The sequence below is a fragment of the Colossoma macropomum genome, unplaced genomic scaffold (genome assembly GCF_904425465.1).
Source record: "Colossoma macropomum unplaced genomic scaffold, Colossoma_macropomum, whole genome shotgun sequence".
In the NCBI taxonomy this organism is placed as follows: domain Eukaryota; kingdom Metazoa; phylum Chordata; class Actinopteri; order Characiformes; family Serrasalmidae; genus Colossoma; species Colossoma macropomum.
The window spans coordinates 18172791-18184906 of NW_023494789.1; the positions used below are offsets into that span (position 1 = coordinate 18172791).

Genomic DNA, 12116 nt, shown 5'->3' on the forward strand with positions numbered 1-12116 from the left:
ATCCACACTGTGGTAAGGAACAGAGCTGAGCAACATGGCAAAAAAGTAATTTCACAATGCTTAAAGAAGTTTTCACAATACACTATGTTACAAGATTTTTTCTGACATCAATCATTTTTCTTAAACATTCACACACTGTGCAACATTACATCCGATTAAACTGGACCAATTATGCTCTCTTTGCGATCAGACATGCCTATTTTGAGAGTAGTGAAAAGTTTTAAAGGTAGTAAAGTTTTAATTAGAAAAGCTTAATGAGACATAATGTGACATAATTTATCCCAATGACGATAAATACCAACCAGTTAGGAATTTGTCTCAGTGTGCTCGTTACAATAAAAAAAACACATCAAGGAAACAGGACAACAGATACAGCGTAAAAATATAAGACAAATATAAATATAAAGAAAATAAAAAACAAATAAATTAAAAACATACCAATCATAAAAATAATATTAAGATTATTGCTGTAAAAAGGGAGAGCTATTAAGTATCTGAATACTACTACAATATGTGCTACTCAGATGCTGTGAAGTTCTTGTTTTAATTGATTTAAGCCTTTTTCCTGAAGGGAGAAACGTTAACAACGGTTTAGCAGGGTGATATTATATATGGCCAAATATATATATATATATATATATATATATGGCCAAAAGTATGTGGATGCACACTATTGGCTACTTGTTGAGTTCAACCACACCTATTGCTAACTGGTGTATAAAATCCAGCACATAGCCAAGCATCTCCTTAGACAACACTGGCAGTAGAATGGGTCATAGTGAAAACCTCAGTGATATTAATTGTGGTGCCATCATAGGATGCCACCTTTGCCACAAGTCAGTCCGTGAAACTTCTGCACTGCCAGATCAGCCCCGGTCAACAGCAAGTGTTTGCATGCAGCGCATAAAAACATCTATCCACTGTTGAATCAATCAATTCCAAAGTGCCTCTGTAAGCAAGAACTGTGTCAGGACTTCACATGAGCCTAAGATCACTGTATACAATGCCAAACGTGTAATGACTGTTAACTAGCAGGGTCAGTTTTGATTTCAGGTTGATTTTTAACTGGCGTCTACACCACTAGGGGGCTCACGTGAAGAGTCTACTAGCATAAACCTCAGATATTCTTTTTCATTTTCAGAAATGTTAGTGAAAGATCACACAGTGGAGCTTCTTATTTAGTATCCCATGGGCACTGTGGTATTACAATGCTGAGATCAAAGATGTGAGAAACAATGGTGAGCATGCTATCCTCAGTAAACTATGTCAACAATATAGACATGTTGTTGAGTAAAATGTTATCTTTCACGCTCAAAAACTTACATACAAACACAAATAATCAAAACTGTTCATGTGCAGCAGTTTCTGCATGAGAATAGCCAGAAGGCTATGATGACATGACCTTCACTGACTGAGCTTCAGTTACTGAAGTAACACTAGTGCTCTCTATTTTATTACAGCTAGAATGAACATCAAAATGCTTTTTGCTTATTTAGACAATAGAAACTATCACATCCCACATGGTAATAAATATGTTAAAACAAATATAAAAACAGAACCTGAGAATTTGTTTAACCTTTTAAGAGACCCTTTTGAAGCCCACATTTAACTTCTCTGTCTCGTATCTACATTCTACTTATCAGTTTCATGTTACTTAAATAATAAAGTAGTTGCGGAATAATAAGTCTTAAGATTAGTAACTGAGTAATAAGTCTGCCATTTAAGGGTTAATGATAAAGCAGGTGTTATTTTGTCTTCACAAAAAAGATGCTGTCATCTCATTTCATCTTCAGATTAAAAATGTCAAACAGATCAGAGAAATTTGGATTGTCATGAGTACTTAGGGCTCCTCTTCTGTAATTTTATCATCATTGTGATATGAGTGCTCATGATAAACACATAGTTAAGGTCTCGAACACTGGTCCACTGTGCATAGAGCACACCTACTTACAATACACACATATTTACAGCTCATCCTGAACTACTAGCCTGTAAAAATACAATGTGTGTAGAAGTAATGGTGTGATGCAATGATAGCTAGTGTCACAACAAAACTGCGTCACTGTAATGAGCTCTTTAAGGTATGAAATATATATGTTATTGTTTTTGTATGCTCATATAGAAAATAAAAATATATTTATTTGTTTTTGTAGGCCTTTACAGAACAAGCAGCCTACAGAATGCTGACTGACTTTCTATCAGCCTTGAGCCACAGTCACCCTACACTTTTGCAGTTTGCATTGTTTTGCAAATTGGGTATGACTGGTCTGGAAGACTGAAGACCTAAATAAATAAATAAATAAATAAAAACAACAACAACAAAATCAAACATACTGGTGCAGTTAGCAAGCTAGCTAACTAGTTAATCACAAACAGAAACAACACAAATGTGAACATATTTCTATCAGATAATTATATACACATGTAAGTACAGTGCTTCAGAATAAGTTGCCCCAAAAATGTGTAGATAAATGCCATGGTTGGCATCACTGGGGTGACTTGTGTGCAGCTGGAGTTAGCCATGGAGTTAACGTAGCAGTTAGCAAGCTGGCTAACTGGCATCTCAATAGACAGTAAAAAGACAAAAGTGAACATAATTATATCAGATAACTAGTTACTGGTCAAAGCATATTGCTGCACACTGATCAGTTGCGAAATGTCACATGCGAAATTTATTCTTTCTGGATGTCTGCATTGCAAAAACATTTATCATGGTGAATTCTATTAAAATGAAGTGCATATTAGTATTTCAGTACACTTCTTTTGCACTTTGCATAATGATGATTGGTGTTTTTTTTTTGCTTAAAAGAAAATGTTGGATTTCTGTCTATTTACGTCTCTGTGTTAGGGTTGGTACTTGATGAACACTCAGTCAGAGGCACTATTTTAATCATAATGTTTTGCTTCTCATATAGTTATCACAACATCCACATTTTTTGGATGTCCATATTGTATAGCCATAATAAGCCCTAAGGTGATGTCCATATTGTAAAGTCCTAATAAGCACTATGGCATTTCAATGCTGAGATCAAAAACCTGAGCAAAAATGATGTCCTTTCCACATTATGTCAACAGTATAGGACGAGCTGATGATTACAGAACAAAGGGCCTGAATCGAAGGGTTAAAATCACTCCACTAAAGGCAAAATGCAGCATACACAGCATGGAAACACTTAAATCGGCCTTAATGAACCCGCAATATCCTAATGGAGTCCATGCAGAATGCATATCAAATGTGCTTCTCCAAGCACTGCCTTCACAACACGGCTACATCAAAGGCAGCACTGATACGCAGTAGTACGCTGTTGTTCCTCATCTCGGCGTGGTGGTCCTCGTTTCCTCTCGCACGGCACTTTGATGTCCAAACAGCACGAAATGCGCTTTGACACAGCCAGGAAGAAACTTCCCAGAAGTTGTGCAATTCATAAATAGATAAACAGGGGGAGGGGGGAAACGTGGGTATGGAGGGTTTTAGAGAAACGAGAATAAAACAGAATCCCATCTCTTCCTTCCGTGACCTTTTCACAACAGTTCAACATCCTTGCTCACCATCATCTGCTCCTGTGAGAGGCTTTAATCAAAGCCAGTGGACAACACAGAGCATTTGGTTCTTATTAGCCAACCCACTTCTCTGCAGTTGGAGCAGTGGATGCTCAAACCCTGCAGCCGTCCCATTCTCCTTCCACCTCACAGGCCACACAGGAACTGATAAGAGGAGATGAAGCTGAGGGATGCAGTAAAACCCCTGAACACACAGCACTACACATGTGGTCTCAATAGATAGATGCTTACAGTGGGATCATTAGAGAAAGCCTTTTGTTATACTGGAGAGGTCATGGCCCTGACACCAACACCCAGAAAACAACTCAGTTAACTCAGCGCAAAAGGTTAGTGGTCAGAAGCAAAGAAATTCTGTTGAGTTTTGGAATTAGAAAAGTCTAATATGTGTTATTATGTTTAACCCTCCTAGGTTCCTCAATTGATTGCATGCCTTGAAATGCCTCTTTTTATATTTAGTTTATTGTTTCCCACTTATAGCTCACAGAAACAAGGGAAGACATTCAAAAGGGCAGAGTCTAAGCTTTCAATCAATACCAAGTTTGTGTTTATAAGTAGAAAAGAAGATGTTTTATTAGGATTTGAATTTGATGAAAGGTTCTTGTGTACACAATCTTGTTTTGCACAAAGAAAAAACATCCTTCACATTTTGTTTTTTGTCATTTCTTGACACTGAAACAAAAACCAGTCAAATCTGTCAACATAGAGTGTAAATTAGATTTAAATGTAATTCATCACATTACCTCCAATCTCCAAACTGTAACTTTACAGGAGAAGGAAAAAATCTGCTTAATTTCCACTAAAAGTTAACTAATTTTTAATTTCTCATTTTGGACGAAATCTATTGTTCCATTCTTCAAGAAAGACACAATGTAAGTGGCAGCTGGCGTTTTCAAATCATTAAAAAAATGAGAAACGACAAAAATGGAACTGCATGGTTCTGCTCCAACAGCGATGACACAAATCAGTCCACAACATCAGTAAAATATAATAGAAAACAATAATAAAAACTTGATCTACACCTGTACATTCTCTACCCTGAGCAAGAATGCCAAAAATTCAAAAAGAAACCTATGCATTGCCAGCAGGGCCTTGCCTGCCATCACACATATTGTACATAGCACAAACTTTGAAAGAAAGGCTTGAGACCACCCACTTCTGTTAACATTTAACCAACATATAGCATCTTAAATCTTCTTTACACCTCAGGTCACAAGAACCAATGCATCTAGAAGTGTTTGAATTTAAGAGGGATGAGTGAAAATGCTACAGAGTGTCTAATCTAAATCCTTCCTCTGTAAACACATGCTCCACACTGACCTCATAAAACCACATACTAAAAACAGACCTGTTCTCTGAGGTGTGTGGACAGCATATACACATTCTTTCCATATCATCACATACAGCATTCCTGCATTTCTTTTACACAGTCTGTATTGGAGCAGTCTGTGGAACTGAGCATGTTTTTACTCCTTCTGCTCTTTTCTCTCTCACTCAAAGACGTACATACATTCAGAACTGTTCATATGCAGCACTTTCTGGATGAGAATAGCCAGAAGGCTGTGCTGACATGAGCTTCAGTTACTGTAACACTAGTACTCTCTTTAATCACAGCTACGACTAACATAACATCTACATGTTTTTTGCTTATTTAGATTCTAGAAGCTACTACCATTTCACCTTAGAATTTAACAATTAAACCTCATATGTCCAGAATGATAAATACAGGAGAAGAAAAAACATGTTTTACTTTTAATGTAAGTCAATGTAACCAGACTTCTTTACATGTAGTTTTGGGCTGTTTCTTTTGGTCTGTTCATCATGAAATTTACACACAATGTAAAGGGCAACATTTTCAAATTATGAACGTTTTCAAATTATGTCAAAAACTAGAAAACGACAAAAATGGAGATACATGGTTTTGTTCCGACAGCAATATATATGTGTGTGTGTGTATGTGTGTGTGTGTGTGTGTGCGTGTGTGTGTGTGTGTGTGTGTGTGTGTGCGTGTGTGTGGACAGAGAGTTAAGTGAGCTGGGCAATATGGCAAAAATGTAAAATCAAGATAATTCCAGAGGTTCTCATGATCCTAAATATGTCACAATATTTATTTTCTCTGATATCTGATGGGTTGGAATAGACAAATTAGCAAAAATAAAAAAAATCAAAACTCTAAATCCAAGGATTTGTATTCAATTCACAATCTGCAGTGCAAAAATCCAATTAAAAAGCACTAATGATGATGATGATGATTATAATAATAATTATTATTATTATACACTTTTGTTAATAACCAAATCTTGCTAATCAAAAAAACTATTCCTAGCAATTTCAAGACAAGAAATTACTAGATAATTAGTTTATTATTTAAAAACATTTCAAACTACATTGTGTTTATTATTGAATAATAACTATTAACACGAAACCTTATATCTCCATTTTGACGTGATGAGTGGACCAACAAAAAAGGCCTGGTTATATTGATTTACACACACACACACATATATACATATATATATATATATATATATATATATATATATATATATATTAACACAAGTCAATATTCAATTATTTCAATAAACACATGATGGCAATCGCTGTTACTTACAAAGCACTTGTCCACCTGAGAGTTATCCACACAATGTATGACTGATGACTCTCCGACACACAATCTGAAGAACAAGACCAGCGTGCCTTTGACACCATCGACAACATCACAAACTACTAGTGCGCTGGCGCCACAGCAAATAAACAATAAACTCTGATCGGACAATGCCCTCAATAATTCACACAGTGGATTGGATGGCCAGCAGTGTCACTAATGAAGGATTAAACCAATAGCCACATGCAAACTAACAGCGGCTCTATGGAAAGGTAGCAGCGGAAGGCTGTCAAATCAGCTGAAGAGCAGAGACACTGTATCTCCTGCTCTCAGCTGCTTTTTTCCACTCCTTGGCACGATCACGACCACACGGCTAACGTGTCAGGGGCTTTGGCAAATCATTACTAATGGAAATAATCAGTAATCAATAGCACAGTGATCCTCAGAGCTTAGGCTGGAAGGATTCAGTGTGATCAGTTTTTTTGAGACAAGCTCTCTATTAGCCATTACAGCCTGAAAAAACAGATGACAAAACTCTTGGGCCAATCAACTCGTCTAATACCGCCAATTTTATACTGCGGTGCATCCAAACCCAATACTGAAAAGTCCTTAATGCATGACTTGATCATTTCGGATAAGGTGATCCCAGATGCCAAGAGGCAGTATATGGCATACAAGTATTTCTGAGAAGTCAACTCTGTCGAAATTATAACATGATCAAGCAAGGACTCCATTCCTGCACACACACACACACACACACACACACACACACACACACACACACACACACACATCTCTAAGCCGCTTATTCTTCTGAGTCACAGAGGACTCCATTCAGAACTGTGATAAATGACTGTGATTATCTTGCTCATAATCAATCAATTAAAATTAGAGTGCCTCTCAAACTCTGTGTCATGCAGAATACTGTAATGTAGTATATACTGTAGGGATCTATTAAGACAATAATGAGTTTATATTATATTAATAGTTTGTCTCTGCTTATATTCAGACTCTGGTCAAGAAGGTCAGGGTCCAGTTTTTTTTATTTCTCTGCTCTAACACACCTACGTAACCCAATCATGGCAAAAAGTCAAATTTCCACCTGACCCCAAATGAAGTCCATCAGCCAAGACGTGTTTAGTGTCTGAAATTTGCTTTGCCCTAAAGCTACAAGGCAAAGCAACTAACATGTAGGGATGCACTGATCATGAATTTTTATGGCCGATTCCTATTTCTTTACAGCCTGTGTGGTTGAGGACTTATTTTTTGTTAGCCATTTTTTTACCCTGGAAGCTCACACGGTGTGGGTTAATGAACACTTTTAACACGCTAGTACATTTCCAGTTCTGGCTATTTATGCATATAAATATGCTATATTTTATTGTACGTGTATGAGCAGCATTTAAATAAAATTGCAACACAGATATGCCAAAATAAAATTAATAAATTGGCTGAGAGCTGATAGTGTGTTTGGAACAAAAATCAGCCAATTCCAATCTTGGCTGACTCCAATCGTGCATCTCTTATTACAGGTAATGGAAGTGTATACCTCTTTACAGTACTGTACAGGATGCTTATCTATATCATTGCACACTAGCCTCAAACCATATTAACTTTCTGCAGAGCCCCTAGTGGCCATGCTACAAGTGGACTGGAATTTAATTTGGATATTGTGAATTAATATAATCAAATTGAAAAATTTTCCTCATAACTCTGCACTGTAAAATATAACTCGTCAGTTCAACCTAAAAAATTACTTTGATTGAAAGAATCGTTCATTCAAAGTGTTTATTTAGGTTGAATAAAACCTAAAGTTAATTTACTTGTTACCACATGAAGTCATTTTTTTAGGTTAAACTAACGAGCCATTTTTACAGTGTGTTATCAGACTAACTAGGACACTTGGCTCTCTGTGTGTGAAATGCTGCAACACTGTGTTGAGCTGCTAGCAAGTAATGAGCAGTGAACAAAGAAGCTTTCTTCATACCAAAAAAAATTGTGTACAAAGTCCAAAATTCAAAAAAGCATACAAACATAATAAAAATACTTCTATAATGTTGATGTTCTTGCTCACCTATGAAGATGCAAATCCAGTTTGCTTCTGATTTTGTAAATTATACACACTTGCACTGAGTTATAGTCCATCAATGTTAAGGGGGAAAAAATGGATAGTTCAACTGAGCAACCTCCAAAACAGGCAAAAAGCGCATTTTATACCGCCTGTGAAAAATGGGTTTAAGCTGTTAAGCAATAAACAGACTTTGGTATGTGGTTTCTGACACAGTATGACATATTGGTATCTAAAAAAATGGACAAATGGGCATCAAAGAGCTAAAACAGTAGTAAAAATAATAGTAGCACGCACTTCAAACATTCTGTGGTTGATCTACTACATTTGGAATAAGGGGGAAATTGTGCATTTGATTTGTTGCTGGACTCTTCCTTTAACTGAAGTGTTAAATCAAAGCAAGGATATCACCAAACTGTGCCCATATGTCTCTTACACAGCCCACCACTTTCACATCTAAACTACTAACCCAGACAGCACATCATCTACAGTGTCACTTTCTCTAGTCCCCTGAGCGACTTTTAAGTCACTTTTCCTGAAATTCATGGGCTTTGCACCAGAACATGCCTGTTCCAGGAAGAATTTTTGACACACTTTTAGCTGTGTGGTAAACACCATTCATTGCCAAGATCAGAGCACAAAGGTCGAAACAATCTGAGCATTCTTGTAATATGACTGCAGGCCTGATGGGAAACATGCTTGACGGTTCTTCTTCAATAATTAGGAGCATGTTAAACTCATAAAATAGTGTCCTTATTGCCCTCTAGTGGTTGAACACTCACAACAAACATCACGTTCTGATTAAGAGATCTCGTTCAGGTCAGTGATACTCGATCAGTGCATGATAGAAGCATCATATAAAAACAATAACTCAGTTTTCCAGCATAATTCCACACTTTAAAACTTCTCGGTCCAACCTCAGGTCTTGTGGATAATATAAAGATTCTATGGGTACCCAAAAGAGACACATTTAAGACAGCTGGCCTCTTCAGCCCCTGGCTGAGAGGGACTGGAGGGGGGAGGCACAGATCCGTGTTGTAAAATAAACCTGTGCTCTGCTTGTTTGATTGCAGCTGTCTCAGGGAAAAAGGCTCTCGCGCTTGGAGCAGCAGGCTGCACTGAGGGAGGGTGACCTCTTTGGGATGAAACCAAAACATGAGGAAATGCCTAGCACGCAACTCTCTGGCCAACGGCCCAAACAATCCATTACAGGCACCATGAGGAAATGAGAAGGCCTGACCCAACCACATTAAGGTGGAACAAAACCCTACGAGCCACATGGCAACTTGCAAATCTGTGACACAGGAGGGATGCACATAATTAAATCACTTTTTTTAAGTTGAGCAAAGAGTCTTACTCAAATACCAAATGTGATATTATGAAACTGGCTGTTTTGGGCCAAAAGTAAAAGAGCTTAAAAAATTATGTGGCTAATAATCTACATGTACTAAAACAAACCTACAGTCATATGGAAAATTTTGGGCGACCTTTGGGGGTATTTCACAATTTCACAAAGCAGGATTTCTCAGTAAACTGGATAATTTAAGCCAAAATTTGAGGACTGACCAATAGATATGCTCCTTAGCACCTCTACTGGACAGGCTTGTTTTTCTTGGCCTAAGTTATCAGGCTAACTGAGAAATCCTGCTTTGTGAAATACCCCTCTGGTCAAATTACATGTTTTATTGATTTTCAAAGTGAAGAACACACTGCTGCACATTTTATGTTTGCCATACTAAACATATAAACAAGTAATTTGACCAGGGGTGTTCAAAGTTTTGTTTATGACTGCATATACTAAAAAACTACCCAGAATGTACAAAAAGTACCCAGAATATTGTCTAGTTGACATTCTCTAATGTATGTCAATGATATGTCTTTTATATTTGTAATTTTCTTTGATCCTTTGTTTCTTATTTTCAATCCCTTGTCACTTCTTGCTTTGACAGTGTTAGCAGGCAGATACAATCTAGCCTGTTCACCAATGCCAATAGTGCCGCACAGATGGGTTACCCTTGGCTACAGCGTCAAGAAAAGACAAAGGAAGAGTGGGACAAAAAACCTCAAGACAACAATCAGATGCACGTTTGAGGCCAACAAACATCCTGCTCTCTAACCCTGCTCCTGGATCACATTTCCACTTCCAAGCATTGGAACGGTGAAAACCCTGAAATTGAGCCGTGTGGATCCCATAACCAGCTCTACCTGAGCCAGGCCAGTGGAGAGAAGGTAACCGATACAGGCTCAGAGTGTAAAGAGTGCAAACAGCAGCATCGGATGCCTCTCCACGCTCCCAACATTAATTAGCTCCCTATTGTGAAGAGAGGTCAGATTATTTCTGGAGTTTGGTGGCACCTCGGCCCCCTAATCATCGAGATATGAGCGCCAGACTCTTCACTAATTCATTCTCATGCTGACAAGCAGTGTGAACTAGTTGGAGGACCATGGCCAAGGTGACCGTGGTGAGAATGCAATTATTTAGATTTTTGTACAATGAAAACAGAAGAATGTGTGGTCATGCAAAAAGGTGGTGAAGGCATACTGCTTATTAGGCTGTATATTCATTAAAAACACCCATTACACTTTAACATCGTACTGTTTTATGCTACGCTCTAGTGAAGCTGCTACACTCATACAGATCTGCTTGATGAAACACACAATCTCTGCAGGAGAGGTGTAGGTGGGTTTTAACTGCTCAACAAACAGAAAGTGCTTTGATATCCAAAGAAAATGTTACAAAATGCCATTCGTTTACTGCAGTACAGGATGAAGTTCTTGCATCCATGCCCCTTTTTCCATCTTAAATAAATAAAAGTGACCACCAAAGCTCTTCTTTGATCCTCATCTATTTCCGGTGGCCTCTACTACCATGGCAATGTTCACACTGGTGGTGAACCATCGCAGATTTACACCAAAATCTACAATAACCCCTTTAAACTGTTTTATACTTAACTCTAACCACTCTGTTAGACTGTTTCTGCAGATTGTAGGATCATGGACTACTACATACCTAGTTAGAGCGCTACATAAACAGTAAAGTTGACTGTAGTAAATAAACAAAGCTCAACAGTATGAAAAAAGACACAAATCTCTTCAGACATGTACGCCTAGTGCTCTAAGCGGTAGGCTTCGGTTACCAGTGCCAGTGCCTGCCATGCATTCCGTCAGCTGTTATAGTAACTAGGCAGCTGAATGCAGAGTCATAAATCGTATGTTTTGGGTGTAAAATGTCTTTGTTTCTCTGGTTATTGTAGTGAGGGGTACTTTTATAACTCAGTTACAGTGAATTAGGTTTTCAACTTCGCTACAGCGATGCTTCCTAGCTGACCACCACCCCCAACCTATTACCAGGACCCTCTAAAACGAAATTCTGGCCCATAAAAGAAAACTGCACACTTACTGACCACTTTTTAGAAACAACTATCTTGTAGCTCCACCTTGCTGATGTACAGTTAGAACAGTGTGGATACAGAATTTGTGTTAGCTATCCTCTATCCTTCATCCATGGTCAGTTCCTGATTAGTTCTTGGTTGGGAGGCAGCCACTTTGCACATAGCAGAGTCACTGAAGCGTGTAAAGTTTCTAGCTACACTCATACCAGTGCCACAAAACCACCATGTCAGTGCCACTGCTGTGCTGAGAATGATCCAACATACAAATAATATCTGGTGAACTGTGGTCCTGAGGTGAAAACTGACCAATGATGAATGAGAAGGAAGTTGTCTAAATTGTGTACGTTACCAGATGAGCTACAGTCTGTGACTGAATATCTAGTGGACCTATAAAGTAGGTGGAGCTCATAGTGGCCATAAAGTGATGTGAGTGCATTACATACAGTACAATATAATTTCTTATTCCATTTATTGAATATACTGACTACACAGG

The 12116-nt window shown here is 37.9% G+C and overlaps 1 protein-coding gene across 3 annotated transcripts in view; it reads right to left on the reverse strand.

Annotated features, from left to right (window-relative positions):
- Positions 1-12116, reverse strand: part of LOC118808044 (espin-like protein) — a 32041-nt gene that overhangs the window by 5238 nt on the left and 14687 nt on the right. The gene's annotated exons all lie outside the window — the stretch shown is intronic.